This window comes from Syngnathoides biaculeatus, chromosome 20, assembly GCF_019802595.1.
Source record: "Syngnathoides biaculeatus isolate LvHL_M chromosome 20, ASM1980259v1, whole genome shotgun sequence".
Lineage (NCBI taxonomy): Eukaryota > Metazoa > Chordata > Actinopteri > Syngnathiformes > Syngnathidae > Syngnathoides > Syngnathoides biaculeatus.
In genome coordinates this window covers 294,377-311,876 of record NC_084659.1, presented here as the reverse complement: position 1 = coordinate 311,876, position 17,500 = coordinate 294,377, and the positions used below count along the sequence as shown (strand labels likewise).

At 51.3% G+C, this 17,500-nt stretch overlaps 1 long non-coding RNA gene across 1 annotated transcript in view; it reads right to left on the bottom strand.

Moving 5' to 3' along the window:
- Positions 1-4,323: 4,323 nt before the first annotated feature.
- The window catches only part of LOC133493843 (uncharacterized), a 15,190-nt gene continuing 2,013 nt past the window's right edge, over positions 4,324-17,500 (bottom strand). The window contains exons 2-3 of the long non-coding RNA XR_009793193.1: positions 13,843-13,985; positions 4,324-4,761 (exon numbers count right to left, since the gene is read on the bottom strand). This is a non-coding gene — a long non-coding RNA (uncharacterized LOC133493843). The remainder of the gene's footprint in view (positions 4,762-13,842; positions 13,986-17,500) is intronic.

The following is a 17,500-nucleotide window of genomic DNA, read 5'->3' as shown; positions in this document are numbered from 1 at the left end:
TGAAAACTCTGCTCTGGTCCAACTACTTCCTACTGCAGAGTAGCTTTGTTTGACCAACAACAATATGGCGCCATGAACGGTGACGTCACGTGTGCAATCTTTATAACGTAAGGGCACTCTGTATCATCTTAATATCATATCAGTATCATAATATTGGGCGTTGACGCACTCTTAACTCTAAATAAAGAAGACTGCATCCTGCACATCTGTAACTGAATGTCCCTTGTTCTTTGTTCTTGTTAATTTGTGTTCTAAGTTCTGAACGTCGTACCAGGGTAGCACCGACTACTAGAGAAAAATACCTAGTGTGTTGTAACACATTTGGCTGATAATGCTGATTCTGAAATACATTTCAATTATTTTTAATGGGGAAATGGATTTGATGTACATGCAATTGGAGTCAGCCTCCCTGCATTTTATTCAGAATCACAAGTACATTTTACCACCAAAAGTCATTCTTTCCAGTGTTTCAATCAGTCACTTATTTGATATTGAAATCACTCAAAACATGGAACAAAATCCATGCATGCTCAGGAAAATGAAAAATACATTTTGGAGCAATTGGTAAAGAACTAATTCCCCAGCAAAAGCTTCCTCCATGATGCCTAAGAAGTTGTAACGCTGTGGGCACTTTTTTCCTCATATAGATCCAGCGGGAGGAATTGGCTCCTATTTGGGAGCATTTTTATTCTTTTTGGGATCCAGCGGGAGGAGTCAACTACTTTGTGCAGCAAATGGACATGAGAAAGGTTTCTCACGAATGTGTGTTCTTGTGTGTATTTTTAAACATCCCTTCTGAGAAAATAGTTGACCACAAACTGAGCAGGAAAAAGGCTTCTCACCAGTGTGTGTTCTTGTGTGTCTTTTTAAGGTTCCCTTCTGTGAGAATCTTTGACCACAAACTGAACAGGAAAAAGGTTTCTCACCAGTGTGTGTTCTTGTGTGCATGTTTAAAGTTTCCTTCTTAATAAATCCTTTATCACAAACTGGACATGAAAAAGCTTTCTCACCAGTGTGCGTTCTTGTATGTCTTATTAAATATCCCTTCTCAGTGAATCTTTGACCATAAACAGAGCAGGAAAAATTATTATTGAACATTTTATCACAAACTGGATATGAAAAAGGTTTCTCAGCAGTGTGTGTTCTTGTGTGTTTTGTCAAATATGCCTTCAGAGTGAATTTTTGACCACAAACTGAGCAGGAAAAAGGTTTCTCACCAGTGTGTGTTCTTGTGTGTTTTTAAATGCCCCTTCTGAGTGAACCTTTTACCACAAATTGAGCATGTAAAAGGCTTCTCCCCTGTGTGTATTTTCACATGTTGTTTGAAATCACTCATAGCAGTAAACGTTTTCCCACACAGAGAACATTTCCAGCATTTCTTGGCAGCGTGACGTGTCCAATCATTTTCTGACTGTGCATCATCATCATCATCATCATCATCATCATGACCCTTTGTTTGTGATCCTTCACAATGGTCTCCATCACTTGAGCCGTTCCTGCTTGGAGGGTCCACCCCTTGTCTCTCCTCACTTTAACCATCTTCACTCTTCAAATGGACATCTGACAATGGTTCATCTAAAGAATCCCATACCGGATCGGTCGTGGCCCGGGTTAACAACGCCCGCCCCCGGCACTGCTAACCTGCAGGGCGTCGGTGGAAATTCAGCTACTGTGGGTCGAAGACAAAGAAGAGGAGGAAACCGGACCCAGCGTCAGAAGAAAAAGAGGAATGCACAGAGCCTACAACTGAGTGTAGGGACTTTGAATGTTGGGACTATGACAGGAAAAGCACAGGAGTTGGTTGACATGATGATTAGGAGAAAGGTTGATATTCTGTGCATCCAAGAGAGCAGGTGGAAAGGTAGTAAGGCTAGAAGTTTGGGAGCAGGGTTTAAATTATTCTACCACGGAGTAGATGGGAAGAGAAATGGAGTAGGGGTTATTTTAAAGGAAGAGCTGGCTAAGAATGTCTTGGAGGTGAAAAGAGTATCAGATCGAGTGATGAGACTAAAATTTGAAATTGAGGGTGTTATGTATAATGTGGTTAGCGGCTATGCACCACAGGTAGGATGTGACCTAGAGTTGAAAGAGAAATTCTGGAAGGAACTAGATGAAGTAGTTCTGAGCATCCCAGACAGCGAGAGAGTTGTGATTGGTGCAGATTGTAATGGACATATTGGTAAAGGAAACAGGGGCGATGAAGAAGTGATGGGTAAGTACGGCATCCAGGAAAGGAACTTTGAAGGGCAGATGGTGGTGGACTTTGCAAAAAGGATGGAGATGGCTGCAGTGAACACTTATTTCCAGAAGAGGGAGGAACACATAGTGACCTACAAGAGCGGAGGTAGAACCACGCAGGTAGATTATATTTTGTGCAGACGATGTAATCTGAAGGAGGTTACTGACTGTAAAGTAGTGGTAGGGGAGAGTGTAGCTCGACAGCATAGGATGGTAGTGTGTAGGATGACTCTGGTGGTGGGTAGGAAGATTAAGAAGACAAAGGTAGAGCAGAGAACCATGTGGTGGAAGCTGAGAAAGGAAGAATGTTGTGCGGCCTTCCGGAAAGAGGTGAGACAGGCTCTCGATGGACAACCGAAGCTCCCGGAAGACTGGACGACGACAGCCAAGGTGATCAGAGAGACAGGCAGGAGAGTACTTGGTGTGTCATCTGGTAGGAAAGGGGAGAAGGAGACTTGGTGGTGGAACCCCAAAATACAGGGAGTAATACAAGGAAAGAGATTAGCGAAGAAGAAGTGGGATACTGAGAGGACTGAGGAGAGGCGAAAGGAGTACATCGAGATGCGACGTAGGGCAAAGGTAGAGGTGGCAAAGGCTAAACAAGAGGCATATGAAGACATGTACACCAGGTTGGACACGAAAGAAGGAGAAAAGGATCTCTACAGGTTGGCCAGACAGAGGGATAGAGATGGGAAGGATGTGCAGCAGGTCAGGGTGATTAAGGATAGAGATAGAAATGTGTTGACTGGTGCCGGTAGTGTACTAAATAGATGGAAAGAATACTTTGAGAAGTTGTTGAATGAAGAAAATGAGAGAGAAGGAAGAGTTGAAGAGGCAAGAGTGAAGGACCAGGAAGTGGAAATGATTACTAAGGGGGAAGTCAGAAAGGCATTACAAAGGATGAAAAATGGGAAGGCAGTTGGTCCTGATGACATACCGGTAGAGGTATGGAAGCAATTTGGAGAGATGGCTGTGGAGTTTTTGACCAACTTATTCAACAGAATACTAGCGGGCGAAAAGATGCCTGAAGAATGGAGGAAAAGTGTTCTAGTTCCCATTTTTAAGAACAAAGGGGATGTTCAGAGCTGTGGGAACTATAGAGGAATAAAGTTGATGAGCCACACAATGAAGTTATGGGAAAGAGTAGTGGAGGCTAGACTCAGGACAGAAGTAAGTATCTGCGAGCAACAGTATGGTTTCATGCCTAGAAAGAGTACCACAGATGCATTATTTGCCTTGAGGATGCTCGTGGAAAAGTACAGAGAAGGTCAGAAGGAGCTACATTGCGTCTTTGTGGACCTAGAGAAAGCCTATGACAGAGTACCAAGAGAGGAACTGTGGTACTGCATGCGTAAGTCTGGTGTGGCAGAGAAGTATGTTAAAATAGTACAGGACATGTATGATGGCAGCAGAACAATGGTGAGGTGTGCCTTAGGTGTGACAGAGGAATTTAAGGTGGAGGTGGGACTGCATCAGGGATCAGCTCTGAGCCCCTTCCTATTTGCAGTGGTAATGGATAGGCTGACAGATGAGGTTAGACTGGAATCCCCTTGGACCATGATGTTCGCAGATGATATTGTCATATGCAGTGAAAGCAGGGAGCATGCAGAGGAACAATTGGAAAGATGGAGACATGCACTGGAAAGGAGAGGAATGAAGATTAGCCGAAGTAAAACAGAATATATGTGCGTGAATGAGAAAAGTGGAGGGGGAAGAGTGAGGCTACAGGGAGAAGAGATAGCGAGGGTGGATGACTTCAAATACTTGGGGTCAACAATCCAGAGCAATGGTGAGTGTGGTAAGGAAGTGAAGAAACGGGTCCAAGCAGGTTGGAACAGCTGGCGAAAGGTGTCTGGTGTGTTATGTGACAGAAGAGTGTCTGCTAGGATGAAGGGCAAAGTTTACAAAACAGTGGTGAGGCCGGCCATGATGTACGGATTAGAGACGGTGGCACTGAAGAAACAACAGGAAGCTGAACTGGAGGTGGCAGAAATGAAGATGTTGAGGTTCTCGCTCGGAGTGACCAGGTTGGATAGGATTAGAAATGAGCTCATTCGAGGGACGGCCAAAGCTGGATGTTTTGGAGACAAGATTCGAGAGAGCAGACTTCGATGGTTTGGACATGTTCAGAGGCGAGAGAGTGAGTATATTGGTAGAAGGATGCTGAGGATGGAGCTCCCAGGCAAAAGAGCGAGAGGAAGACCAAAGAGAAGGTTTATGGATGTGGTGAGGGAAGACATGAGGGCAGTTGGGGTTAGAGAGGAAGATGCAGGAGATAGGCTAAGATGGCAAAAGATGACACGCTGTGGCGACCCCTAACGGGACAAGCCGAAAGGAAAAGAAGAAGACTCTTCAAATGGACACCAGTGACTGGAGCCTGGACGCTTTCCTCCTGCTTTTCCTCTTTCACGTGGACGATTTCTTCCTCCACTTTAATGCACTGAACCCCTTCACCCTCCTCTTCTTCTTTGATGTGACCGTACACTGACTGGTGATGCTCTGGATGAAGATATTCAATGACATCTGCAAGACAAAAGACAAACACAAAGTGGTTAAATTTTCAAGCATTCAGTGTCTCGCAATCAACCAGGTGCAAATTTCCCTGGCTGGTGAACGAGCCTTCACTGTTACAGCCACAGCTTTATCCTGTCAGGTTGACCCCATGGGAGGTTAAAGAAGGAGAAATTAGGGTGCTTGTTCTCAGTTTTGTTGCACAACACACCATCTTGGCTTAGCTAGAATGGTCTGTAATGCTAAGCACCGGCGACATGAGGGCCAGGGTCAAGGTTCTTTCTCCTGGGTATGGCTGTGAAAGTTGGCACATATCCAAATTTTGCTTGGATTTCAAAAATGTTATTTTTAATTCGTCAGCATATCCCCTCGGCCCATTGTCTCCACCTTCCCCATCAGCTAGGAGACCAAATAGGAGATCAACCGGAGGATGAGGACCTCTCCTAACTCCCCTCTTGGAACCCTGACAACCAGAAGTTTTTCTTGGTGTAAAACTGAATTACTGTTTACAGAATATCTTTAGCAACTGAAGACTATTTTACTTTTATTACACTTTCATTTTTTGCTTTAATATGACCTTATACATTCAATCAACAGATAAAATGTTGTCCATTTGCTAATCAGACAAGGATGTGTTGTGGAGCCAGTGGTTTTCCTTGATCTTCGTACGCAGAAAACTGGCTGGCGGCATCCTCCTCTCTCAGGCGTTGCTGTGGAGACAAACGACACCAGATAAGGAGCAGAAAGTTACCATCCCGGCCCAGGACCAGACTCCAGCGGGGGAGCAGCCACTTTTACCATGTGTCATGGTCCTGCTGTTCCAGCCCTGGCTGGGCATGTCCCAGCAGTCCGACAATGATTAGGAGGCGCACACCTGTGCCTCATTTCCGCTGATTAACCCTGGTACTTATAGGACCCAGGAAACGACTGTTTTTTGCCAGATCGTCGCCTCACATGCCTCGTTCCCGCACTTCCGCATTCCTGATGCCAACCTCCCGTGTAGCGACCAATGCCTGTCTCCTTGAGATCTGTGCCCGGCTGGAGCCGTGGCTAGCCTCTCAGGCTAACGCTGCTACTACGCCGACAGCGGCAATTTTGGCTACTACCCCGGTCCAACTCACTCCGTCTGCCCCTCTCCCGGATCGCCTTTGTCATCTCTCACATGACGGGAAGAGCGGAGGCGTGGACCACGGGGGAATGGAGTCGCAACTCGAAGACGTGTCGCTCTTGGATGGCCTTCGTCTGCGCCATGACGCAGGTCTTCCAGTACGCCGCGCCGGAACGCGAGGCAGCGGCGTCGCTGATGACGTAACGCCAGGGACAACGCAGCGTTTCCGACTACGCCATCGAGTTCTGTATGCAGGCAGCTGAGAGCCGATGGAACGAGGACGCCCTCCTCTACGCCTTCTTCCAGGGGGTCTCCCCGCAGGTCCGTGGTCTCCTCATTGCCATGGACCTTCCTACCTTGTTGGATGCACTCATCGTGCTGGCGCTCAAAGTCGACCAAAGACTTGCCATCCAGAGACAAATGGACGCGCTGGTTGGAGGAGAGACGGGGGTGTCCGTTCCGCCCGCTTCCCTGCCACCTACGATCACTGCCGCGACGAAGCCCTTGCAGGTGGAGGTTCTCGACGGTCCGGCAGAGGAGGACCTGCGACGTCGACGGGAGGGACGCTCCTTTTACTGCGGCAGCTTGGGCCACTAATTTCACATTGCCCGGTCAGACCGAAGCGTCCCGGCCTTAGGATCACTACCCCAGTGAGTGTGCGATATACCGCGGCAGAATCAAGTCAGGTGCTTCTCCAAGTCACCCTAGGCACGGAGGGTTGTTCGTGTACCGTGACAGCGTTCATCGACTCTGGCTCAGACACGAATTTGATCAACTCCCGCGTGGTCGAGGCGTTGGGGCGCGGCTACCTTTCCCACGCACCGGTTCCGCAACGCTTGCGCTGCGAACGGGAAATTTCTCTGTCGAGTGACGCTCCGCACGCAAACCTTAGGGATGGTATTTGCGGACGCCCACACGGAACGAATTAGCTTCCACGTCTTTGACTTGCGGAGCAGCGATATCATCCTGGGGAGTCCGTGGCTCAAGGAGCACAACCCGCATATTGACTGGACCACGGGCCAAATCAGGACATGGGGCGAAGATTGCCGCAAGCGCTGTTTCGTCGTTCGTGAGGAGGGGAGGATTCAAGTCGTGCCCGTGGAATTTGAAGAGCCAGGTACCACACCGGAGTTAGCCGCGGTGCCCCCCTGTTATCTGGACCTCAAGGAGGTCTTTTCAGAAACAAAAGCTAGATGCCTGCCGCCGCAACGCTTGTATGATTGCGCCATTGAGCTCCTGCCTGGCACCTCACCCCCTCGAGGGAGGTTGTTTCTTTGACAGGGCCGGCGCACCAGTTCATGAAGAAATACGTCAAGGAGTCGCTGGCGGCAGAGCTCATTCCCCCGTCTTCCTCACCAGTTGGTGGAGGGTTCTTCTTCACTTCACACACTTCACTACGGCCCTGCATCGACTACAGAGGGCTCAACGACGTCACTGTAAAAAATAGGTACCCTCTTCCCCTGATAGCGACTGGGTTCGAACTGCTTCAAGGGGCCCGGATCTTCACCAAGCTGGACCAACGGAGTGCATACCATCTGGTACGGATCCGGGAGGTGGATGAACGGAAGACGGCATTCAATACCCCCACGTGTAATTACGAGTATTTGGTGATGCCATTTGGGCTGACGAACGCACCTGTTGTTTTCCAGAATTTTATTAACGTTGTGCTCCGGGAAAAACTGAATAGAAACGTTATTGTGTACCTCGACGACATCCTGATTTTTTCCTCAGACCTGACCTCCCACATCAGACATGTCAGGGAGGTGCTCCAGCAGCTGCTGCAGCATCAGCTGTACATGAACATGGAGAAGTGCGAGTTCCACCGAGGCTCCGTGTCTTTCCTGGGGTTCATCCTGGCAGAAGGGGAGATTCGAATGGATCCCGGGAAGATCAACGCGGTCCTTCAATGGCCCACTCCCGATTGTCAGAAGGACGTGCAGAGGTTCATTGGGTTCACTAACTTCGACCGTAAGTTCATCCGGAACTTCAGTTCCATTGCCGCCCCTCTGCACGCTCTCACAACTCGCCGCAACAATCATCATCGACTGGGCGCACACCAACAAGACTGTCTGCCACCAGTGTATGACCAAGACATGTTCTGTCGACGAGCAGCGGTTCTGGTGGCCTAACCTGGGTAGGGACGTGAGGGATTACGTCAATGCCTGCCCCGTATGCATGGTCAACAAGACTTCCCGCCTGCGACCTATGGGGGAGTTGTGACCACTGCCGATTCCCCTCTCGTCCCTGGTCACATATCTCTGTAGATTTCGTCACTGGGCTACCTCCTTCCCAGGGGAACACGGTGCACTCTCCGTCGTCGACCGTTTCTCCAAAATGGTCCATTTCGTGCCGGCCCCGAAGATCCCGTCCGCCAAGCAAACGGCCTAGCTGCTGCTGGAGTAGGTCGTACGCTACCATGGGCTGCCGGTGGACATTGTCTCGGACAGGGGACCACAGTTTGTTTCCCGTTTTTGGAAGAGGTTTTGCACCCTCATCGAGTCTACGGCAAGCCTGATGTCAGGCCATCACCCGGAGTCCAACGGCCAGACGGAGAGGATTAACCAGGACTTGGAGACCGGTCTGCGCTGCTTGGCATCTCGGGACCACAGCACATGGAGCCATCACGTCAGATGGATGGAGTATGCTCACAACTCCCTGCCCTCCGCCTTCACAGGTATGGCTCCTTTCCACATAGTGCCCGGTTATCCTCCCTCTCTGTTTCCATCGGTGGCCATAGATGGTGCCGTCCGCTCTGGCGGTGGTGAGATGCTGCAAGCGGACCTGAAAGCCATTGCAAGACATTGGCGCGCATGGGCAGCTCCTACAAATCCGTAGCAGATCTCAATAGGAGAGGGGCGCCGGCGTTCAAGTTGGGACATTGAGTGTGGCTGTCCACGAAGGATCTTCCAATGCAGAAGGAGTCGCGCAAACTTGCTCCCAGTTCGTTGGCCCGTTCCTCGTCAGCAAGGTAATTAACCCTGTCGCCGTTTCACTGAAGCTCCCCAGGTCAATGAGGGTCCACCCCACCTTTCATGTGAGCAGACTCCGTCCAACCCGTTCGTCGCCACTGGTTCCTCGAGTCAAGCCTCCCCCGCATGGTAGACAGTGGTCCGGTGTACTCTGTGCGCCGTCTGCTGTCTTCTCGTCGCAGGGGTAGGGGGGTCCAGTACCTAGTGGACTGGGAGGGGTCCTGGTTCCTGGATCCCGCTTCATGTTGGATCCCACCGTCATTGGTGACTTCGACGTGGCCCATCCTGAAGCTCCTGGCCCATCTGGAGCCGGCTGTTAAGGGGGATGGGGGAGGTACTGTCATGGTCCTGCCGTTCCAGCCCTGGCTGGGCGTGTCCCAGCAGATCAACGATGATTAGGACGTGCACACCTGCGCCACATCTACGGTGATTAACCCTGGTACTTATAGGACCCAGGGGACAACTGGTCTTCGCCAGATCGTCGCCTCGCATGTCTCGTTCCCGCACTTCCACATTCCTGACGCTAACCTCCCTTGTACCGACCAATGCCTCTCTCCCGGCCTACCCTGTAAGCCTGTCGCTACTGTTCGTGCTGACTGACTCCCCGGTTACCGACTCTGGAACAAATAAAGACTTTCTCCTTACTGCTTGCCTGTCACCCGAGGCGTGCATTTGGGTCCGCCCTCGAGTCCCGTTTGTGACACCATGGACTCATACATATAAAAACCTTCTGTTACCGGCCAGCTTTTGTCTTCTTCTTTGGCTATCCTGCCAGAAGATACACATCTCGTGTGCAGCAGATACCTAGATAAGACCTAGACCCGGACGGACGTCTGTATTGCACATTCCTTTGTAATAAATCTATTTGCTGTTAATTTTTTTCTAAACATTGGTCATATCTTCCTTGACTCGTGAACACACGTAGGGTCCAAACTCGCAAATCCCTACACAACGCATGTTGAAAGCTGAATGTTGCTTGCAAACAATTTTAAGGTTAATGTTATGTTGCCTCCTGCATTTCAAATACAGAATGAGCTTTTTGTGTACGATATTGTCTGTGCTTTCATCCTCGATCAGGCTGTGTCAAGGTGGAATTTTAACAGACACCATCTCATCCTGCACTTTCTACTCAAAAAAAAAAAAGACAAAATCTCATCCAGTTTTACTACTTTTTCTTCCATTATTCACATACCCCGACATTCATTAAAGCAACAGCACTTTTTTTTTTTACTTTTACCATTGTTATCGAGATATAGATAGAACATATACAGATAGAAAAAGACATCAGGCTGTGGTTCATGTGCACGTACTGTGCGATAAGTGCGCAATTACGCAACTTAGAGCAAATAGTGGTCAAGACTACACAAAATAAGCGACATCTTTCAATACCTATGTATTTCTACTCGTAACAAACTTTACGCAGGTGATTTATCGTGCTCGACTGTGCAGATTTTCGAGTGGGATAATGCGCGGGCACATACGCGCCCGTCAAATCACAGTGACTCCACTGGTTACTGGGGCCTCAGGTCCCATCCCGTTATTGGTATTAACTGAACACAAAAACTTGGAATATCTTAGGTCAGCAAAAAGCCTTAACCCCAGGCAAGCTAGGTGGGCACTTTTCTTCACGCGGTTTCACTTTGTGATGTCCTACCAGCCGGGAACCAAGAATGGGAAACCCGATGCGCTGTCGCATGTGAAAGATAGAGAGAGAACCAAATCTGATCCCGCGCCTATCCTCCCCAACGCTTGCTTTGTCTCATTTTTCACCTGGGAGCTTGAAACACAAGTCAAAAACATGCTAAAGGACTGCTGCAGTCCTGAAGGATTCCCTGTTGGCAAGCTATATGTCGTTCCCCCGCTAAGGGGAAGACTAATTGACTGGGCCCACACCAATCGCACAGTGTGCCATCCTGGCATAGCCAGAAACCTGTCTGTACTAGAGCAACGCTTTTGGTGGCTGAAAAAAAAAAAAAAAGACATCAGGGAGTATGTCATCAAGGCATGTCCTGCTTCAAATAAACCCTCCCGTCAATGCCCCTCAGAGGAGTTACGCCTTCTGTCCATCCTCGACGACCACAGTTACATATCACTCTGGACTTTGTGACAAGGTTTACCGGCTTTGCAGGGTCGCACCAGTGTTCTCTCAGTGGTGCACCGCTTCTCCAAAATGGTTTACTTCATTCGCAACTAAAGTCCCCTCCGCAAAAGAAACAGCCGAGCTTATGATGACTATATTCAGGTTGCATGGTCTTTCCGCTATCATGGTTTCCGACAGGGGCCCTAGTTCATTTCCCAATTCTGGAAAGAGTTTTGTTCCTTAATAGGGGCCACCGTGAGCCTTTCCTTGGGCCATCACCTGGAAACCAGTGGCCAGACCGAGCGTATAAATCAGGACCTGGAAATGGGGCTCCTGTGATCCGCGCCCGTGGAGCCAGCAGTTAATCTGGGTTGAATATTCGCGTAACTGTTTTCCCTCAGCTTCCACTGGTATGGCCTCTTTTCACGTAATACACGGTTATCCACCCTCTCTTTTCCCATCTGTAGACTCTAATTTGTCGGTGACGTTTGCGTAGGCCATTGTGAGGCACTGCAAGAGAAGCTGGGAGCGAGCCCAACAGATGCTGCTGTGCAAAGGACGCTCCTATAAGGCCGCGGTGGACCATAAGAGGGCACCAGTCAACAGGGTGGGTCAGCGAGTCTGTCTGTCAGCTAAATGACTTCCACTCTGAGTGGAATCGCGGAAGCTCCCTTCGAAGTTGACTGGGAAGGCTACGGTCCCAAGGAGCAGTCATGGATTCCTTCCTGGTTCACTGTCGACCCCTCGCTCATCAGAGACTTCAGCCTAGGGCCAGCCGTTGGGGGGAAGGGGGGGGTACTGTCATGGGTGTGTCTTTCCTCAACACGGTGTGCACTTATTCTGATGAGCAGATACCCCCACCAGCTTCTCGTCACATTAATTACAGTCAGGATATATTGCCACGTACGCGGTCTGGTCCTTCCTAGATTGTTGTGCGTCATGTCACATTCCCGCAACCCCATGTCCTTGTCTTTGACGCTCTGTGTACTGAACCCTGCCTCTTCGCCTAGTGATTCTGACACTGCTGCTAGTTTGGACTGCCTGCGTTCCGACCTTGGACTGAATCAAGACGCTTCCCAAACTGAACCTGGTCTCCTGAGTTGTGCATTTTGGATTCAGCCTCATGTTCTGGTCATGACAGTACACAACATGAATCAGAATCATCTTTATGAACCAAGAATGTGAAAAACACAAGGAATTTCCCTCTGATAGTTGGGGCCGCTCTCATACTACAGCAGAGAGTCAAAAGACAATACTTCTGAGATGTAAAGACAAAAAATAAACAAATAAATAAAGAATTGAATAAATGCTCTGCGACGGGCTGGCAACAACTTCTGGATTTACCTCGGTTCCTGCTCGAAGTTAGCTGGGATATGTTCCAGCACTTCATGACCCTTGTGAGAACGAGTGCGTCTCAGTGAAAGCATATAGATGTTTAAGCAAATCATATTAGGGTATTAGCATTACACAACAAATTGAGGGATAACTCCTTTAGAACACAAGAGAATAGTTTCTTTCTGGGTCTTGTTCACGAGTGAAGGGAAGAGTGGAGCGGGGAGATCGACAGAACAATCGGTTCAGTGTCTGCAGTGATACGGGCTTTGTATCGGTCTGTTGTGGTAAAGAGGGAGCTAAGTTGAAAGGCGAAGCTCTCAATTCAGCAGTCGATCTATGTTTCTACCCTCATCTATGAGCACGAGGTGTGTCATGACCGAAAGAACCAGATCCCGGATACAAACGGCCGAAATGAGTTTCCTCCACAGGATGTCCGGGCTCTCCCTTAGAGATACGGTGAGAAGCTCAGTCATCTCGGAGGGGCTCAGTGTCGAGCCGCTGCTCCTCTGCATCGAGAGGAGCCAAATGAGGTGGCTGGGGCATCTGATTCGGATGCCTCCCGGACGCCTGCTTGGTGAAGTGTTCCGGGCATGTTCCACTGGAGAGAGATCCCGGGGATGACCTAGGACACGCTGGAGAGACTATATCTCTCGGCTGGCTTGGGAATGCCTCAGGATCCCTCAGGAAGAGCTGGAATAAGTGGCTGGGGAAAGGGAAGTCTGGGTATCCCTCCCGAAGCTACTTCCCCTGCAACCTGACCCGGAGAAGCGGTAGAATATGGATGGATATGCTCAACTAATCTGTTCTTGAACGCCTATTTTGTGTTAGCTATTTTATTGCGTTTGTGTTGTGTTGATGTGTGTGCAATTAAATTGTCAGAAACACATTACTACTGCCTTGTCACATTTTGCTGGTTTGAATAAAGCGGACGTTAGTCTAAATTGATACGTAACAACACACAATTTTTTTTCCACAATCTTGACTACTCACAAACAGCACTTGGCTCAAAATGTAGCCCAACTGCAGATACGACACTCGTACACTGACCATTTGTCTCACATTGCTTAAATCACTGAGGAATTCTGTAACTTGACAAATATGAAAAGTAATGAATCAAGTCACGCCGCGGTCACATATTCTTATTGTCACCATCATAATACACTGACCATGTATTTCATGGGAGTCACAATCAATAGAAACCATAGCCTGGGGCTTCGTGGGTCTTGCACAGGGGGCAATTCAAGCTCATGTAGCACCGCCCCTGACTTCAAGTATGGGACCCTCTGGTCAGCTGATTTTTGCGTACATTTCTAGAACTGTGCCACCAAATCTTTTTTGCATGTAAAGACATTTTGGTGGAGCATCATCGCTGCTGTCCAGCAAAACTCTGACACGTGCACGCCCCACAAAACCACAAAAGTTGTTTTTTTTTATTTGAGGGTTGCCTGTCGGTGGCAGTCGCCACCACGTAGCTCTTCCCCTGCTGGATGCCCACATAGTCCACATTGGATGTTAACAATGTTATAGTAAATCATCAAACAGGACTTGGAAATAAACAGGAATAACATAAAAATTAAAATGCATACAACAAGTGAACACACCTGCTCTGCGAAGCACAATTCGGGGCTGCAGATTGAACACAGCGTCCAATAGTTGACGTTGTGGCTTCTTCTCCTCCTTTGGGCCCCACAGTTCTTCGTCGAACTCAGCTGTGCTTTTTGCACACATTTTCACACGACGACCACTTTGAAAGGATGAGAAAAGCAAGTGAAAACTGAATATGTGAAACAATTACATAAAAATTAAGACGGATTTGTTATAGAGATTATAATATAGACACTATTCTCGCAAAGAATTCAGAATCCAGATTAAGTCAATACCGATGAGGAAATAATCGTTCCAAGATAATATTTCAGGATATTGTAGCGCCGGAGAAAAGGAGTCGGAGGCGGTGTCGGACACAGGAACAGAACTTGCTTTATTGTTCGACATCACCAAACTACTCGCATAACGGCGGGAACTCTGTTAACCTTTCCTCCGGAAGCACAACAACAAAAACAGTCCGTGCGGAACCCCGCACCCCAACTCGAGGTTCCGCAGGTGAATTATGTAAACACCACACAAGCCCCCCCAGAATTCACCCATAGTCAAAATCCTTGTGCCGTGGAGGGATGATGACCCGACCCCGGCGGGTGTGCACTGTAGGGGCCGAGGGGGGCGGGGCCGCACTGTCCATTGAGTCCCGGGACAAGGGCTCAGGCGGGGTCAAGGGTACCCCGGCAGGCGCAGGGGCACAGGGCAAAGGGGGACGACCCCAGCGCGGGGGGAGGGCCAACTCCAAAGGCTGGGCAATGTCCAGGTGCGCGGGTTTGACCCTGTCCACGGAAACAGTCTCGGGTCTGCCACCAATGTCCACGAGCTGGCTCTTATCCCCGTGCTCCAGGACCCTGAACGGCCCGTCGTATGGGGGGCGGAGAGGTCCATGGTGGGCGTCATGACGAACAAACAAAATCCACAGAGCGCAGGTGACGGGGCAGCCGGGCAGCTGGGGTGCCATGTTGCGACGTGGGAACCGGCGCAAACCCTTTTGCGGCCTCCAGCAGGGAGGACCGTTGCCTGGCTGCGGACCAGGGCGCTGTGGCGTCCGGGATGAATTCGCCGGGGACCCGCAGTGGCTGGCCGTAGACGAGTTCGGCGGATGAGGACAACAGGTCCTCCTTGGGGGCGCACCTGAGGCCGAGCATGACCCACGGGAGCTTACCCAACCAGTTGCCGTCCGTCAAGCCGGCACGCAGGGCTGCTTTCATGGAGCGGTGGAACCGCTTGCAAAGACCGTTCGCCTGGGGGTCATAGGCGGTAGTGCGGTGCAGCTTGACCCCCAAACTCTCAGCGACTGCGTTCCAGAGTTCAGAGGTAAACTGAGGGCCACGATCTGAAGAAAGGTCGCACGGTGTCCCGAAGCGTGCAACCCACGTGCCGATGAACGCCCGGGCCACGTCTGACGACGTTGTCGAGGAGAGGGGAACGGCTTCGGGCCAGCGGGTCTTCCTGTCCACCATGGTGAGCAAGTAGGTGAATCCGTGCGAGGGAGGAAGTGGACCTACCAAGTCGACGTTGACGTGGTCAAACCTCCTCTCGGGGACAGCGAAGGGCTCCAAGGGGGCTTTTGTGTGGCGATGCACCTTAGCCCGCTGACAGGCCACGCACGAGTCGACCCAGGCCTGCACATCTTTCTTGAGACCGCGCCACACGAACTTCTGGGCCACCAGCCTCACGGACGGTTTCCTTCCGGGGTGGGAGAGGTTGTGGACCGCCTCGAAAACAGCTCTTCGCCAGTTTGCAGGGACCAGCGGCCGAGGCTGGTCAGCTGAGAGGTCGCACAGCAACCTGACGCCCGAGTCACCAACCGCGACTTCCTCCAGGCGCAAACCCGTGTCAGAAGTCTTGAGGGCCTGCACCCCGTGGTCCGAGGCCTGGTCTGCGCTCATGCGGGAGTAGTCGAGACCCAGATGCACAGTGCCGGCGATCGCCCTGGAGAGGCAGTCCGCGACCACATTGGATTTGCCGGCGATGTGTTGGATGTCCGTAGTGTACTCAGAGATGAACGACAGTTGGCGTTGCTGGCGGGCGGACCACGGCTCGGCCACCTTGGACATGGCGAAAGTGAGGGGTTTATGGTCCACATATGCCGTGAACTCACGGCCTTCCAATAGGGAGCGGAAGTGGCGGATCGCCAGCCAGAGGCCGAGGAGCTCTCTATCGAACGTGCTGTATTTGCGCTCCCTGGGGACCAGCTGACGGCTGAAAAAGGCAAGCGGTTGCCAGGCGCCGCCAACCCACTGTTCGAATACGGCTCCAACAGCGTAGTCCGATGCATTGGTAGTGAGAGCGACAGGGGCCCCGTGGGTCGGGTGAGCCAGCATAGCGGCACGACTCAGTGCGGCCTTCGTAGCCTCGAAGGCTTCCATCCTCTCGGCCGTCCATTCAACGTCCCGGTTGGGGGCCTTATCTTTAAGAGCCTCATAGAGCGGGCGCATGATGTGGGCCGTCCGGCGGATGAACCGGTGGTAGAAAGTCACCATCCCCAGGAACTCCCGGAGGCCCCGAGCCGAGCGAGGTCGGGGAAAAGCGGAGACGGCCTCCACCTTTGCCGGAAGGGGGACGTCTGAGGGGTGCACGGGAACCTGGTGATACCCGCGCACCAGGTCGACCTTGGAGAACAAGATTTTGCCTGCCAGGTGGGCTGAGAAGTCCTGAATGTGTGGAACAGGGTAGCGGTCGGGCGTAGTGGCGTCGTTAAGGCGGCGGTAGTCACCACACGGTCGCCACCCACCACTCGGTTTAGGGACGATGTGTAGTGGCGAGGCCCACGGGCTATCCGACCGGCGGATGATGCCCAGACGCTCCATGTTGGCAAACTCGGACTTAGCGACTGCTAGCTTCTCGGGATCAAGCCGTCGGGCCCTCGCGTGGATCGGGGGGGCCCTTGGTCTCAATGTGGTGCTCGACCCCATGTTTAGTTGTGGCAGAGGAGAAAGTGGGCCGTGTCAAGCCAGGGAACTCACCAAGGAGGAGTTGGTACTTGGTGCCGTCCGATAGCGAACTGGAGAGACCACCATAAGTCGCCTCATTGCGGACGCAGGCGACCGTGGAAAAAGTCAGTGCATCCACCAGACGGCCCCTCTTAACATCCACCAGCAGCCCGTGGGCACATAAAAAATCAGCGCCGAGGAGAGGGAATGAGACATCCGCAGTGACAAAGTCCCATGTGAAGCGCTGACTCCCGAAACACAAGTCCACAGTCCTCATGCCATAAGAGCGGATAGGGGAGCCATTAGCGGACAGTAGGGGTGGCCCATGAGTCCCGCCAGCGGCGTCCTCCGCAGTGGCCGTCAGGACGCTCCTCTGGGCGCCGGTGTCGCAAAGGAATTTGCACCCGGAAAGGTTGTCCTTGACGAACAGCAGCCGGCTCTTCGGGCCCACGCTCACGGCTGCTGCGAAGCGTGGGCTTTGGCGTTTCCCGACGCGTCGTAGTTGCAAGGGGCGCGGCACCTCTTCGCTTTCGCACCGAAACGGGCATGGAAGTAGCACAAGCCTGTGCCAGCACGGCCGTCGGTGCCGAAGGGGCCCCTGCTGGATGCCACCCCCGCGCCCAAAGGTGAGTAACTGCGCGTCGCGGCCAGCGTCTCAGGGGAGAAGCGCTGGGTTGCCAGGAAGAAACGGTCAGCCTCCTCGGCCAGGGCCCGGGGCTCAGTGGCA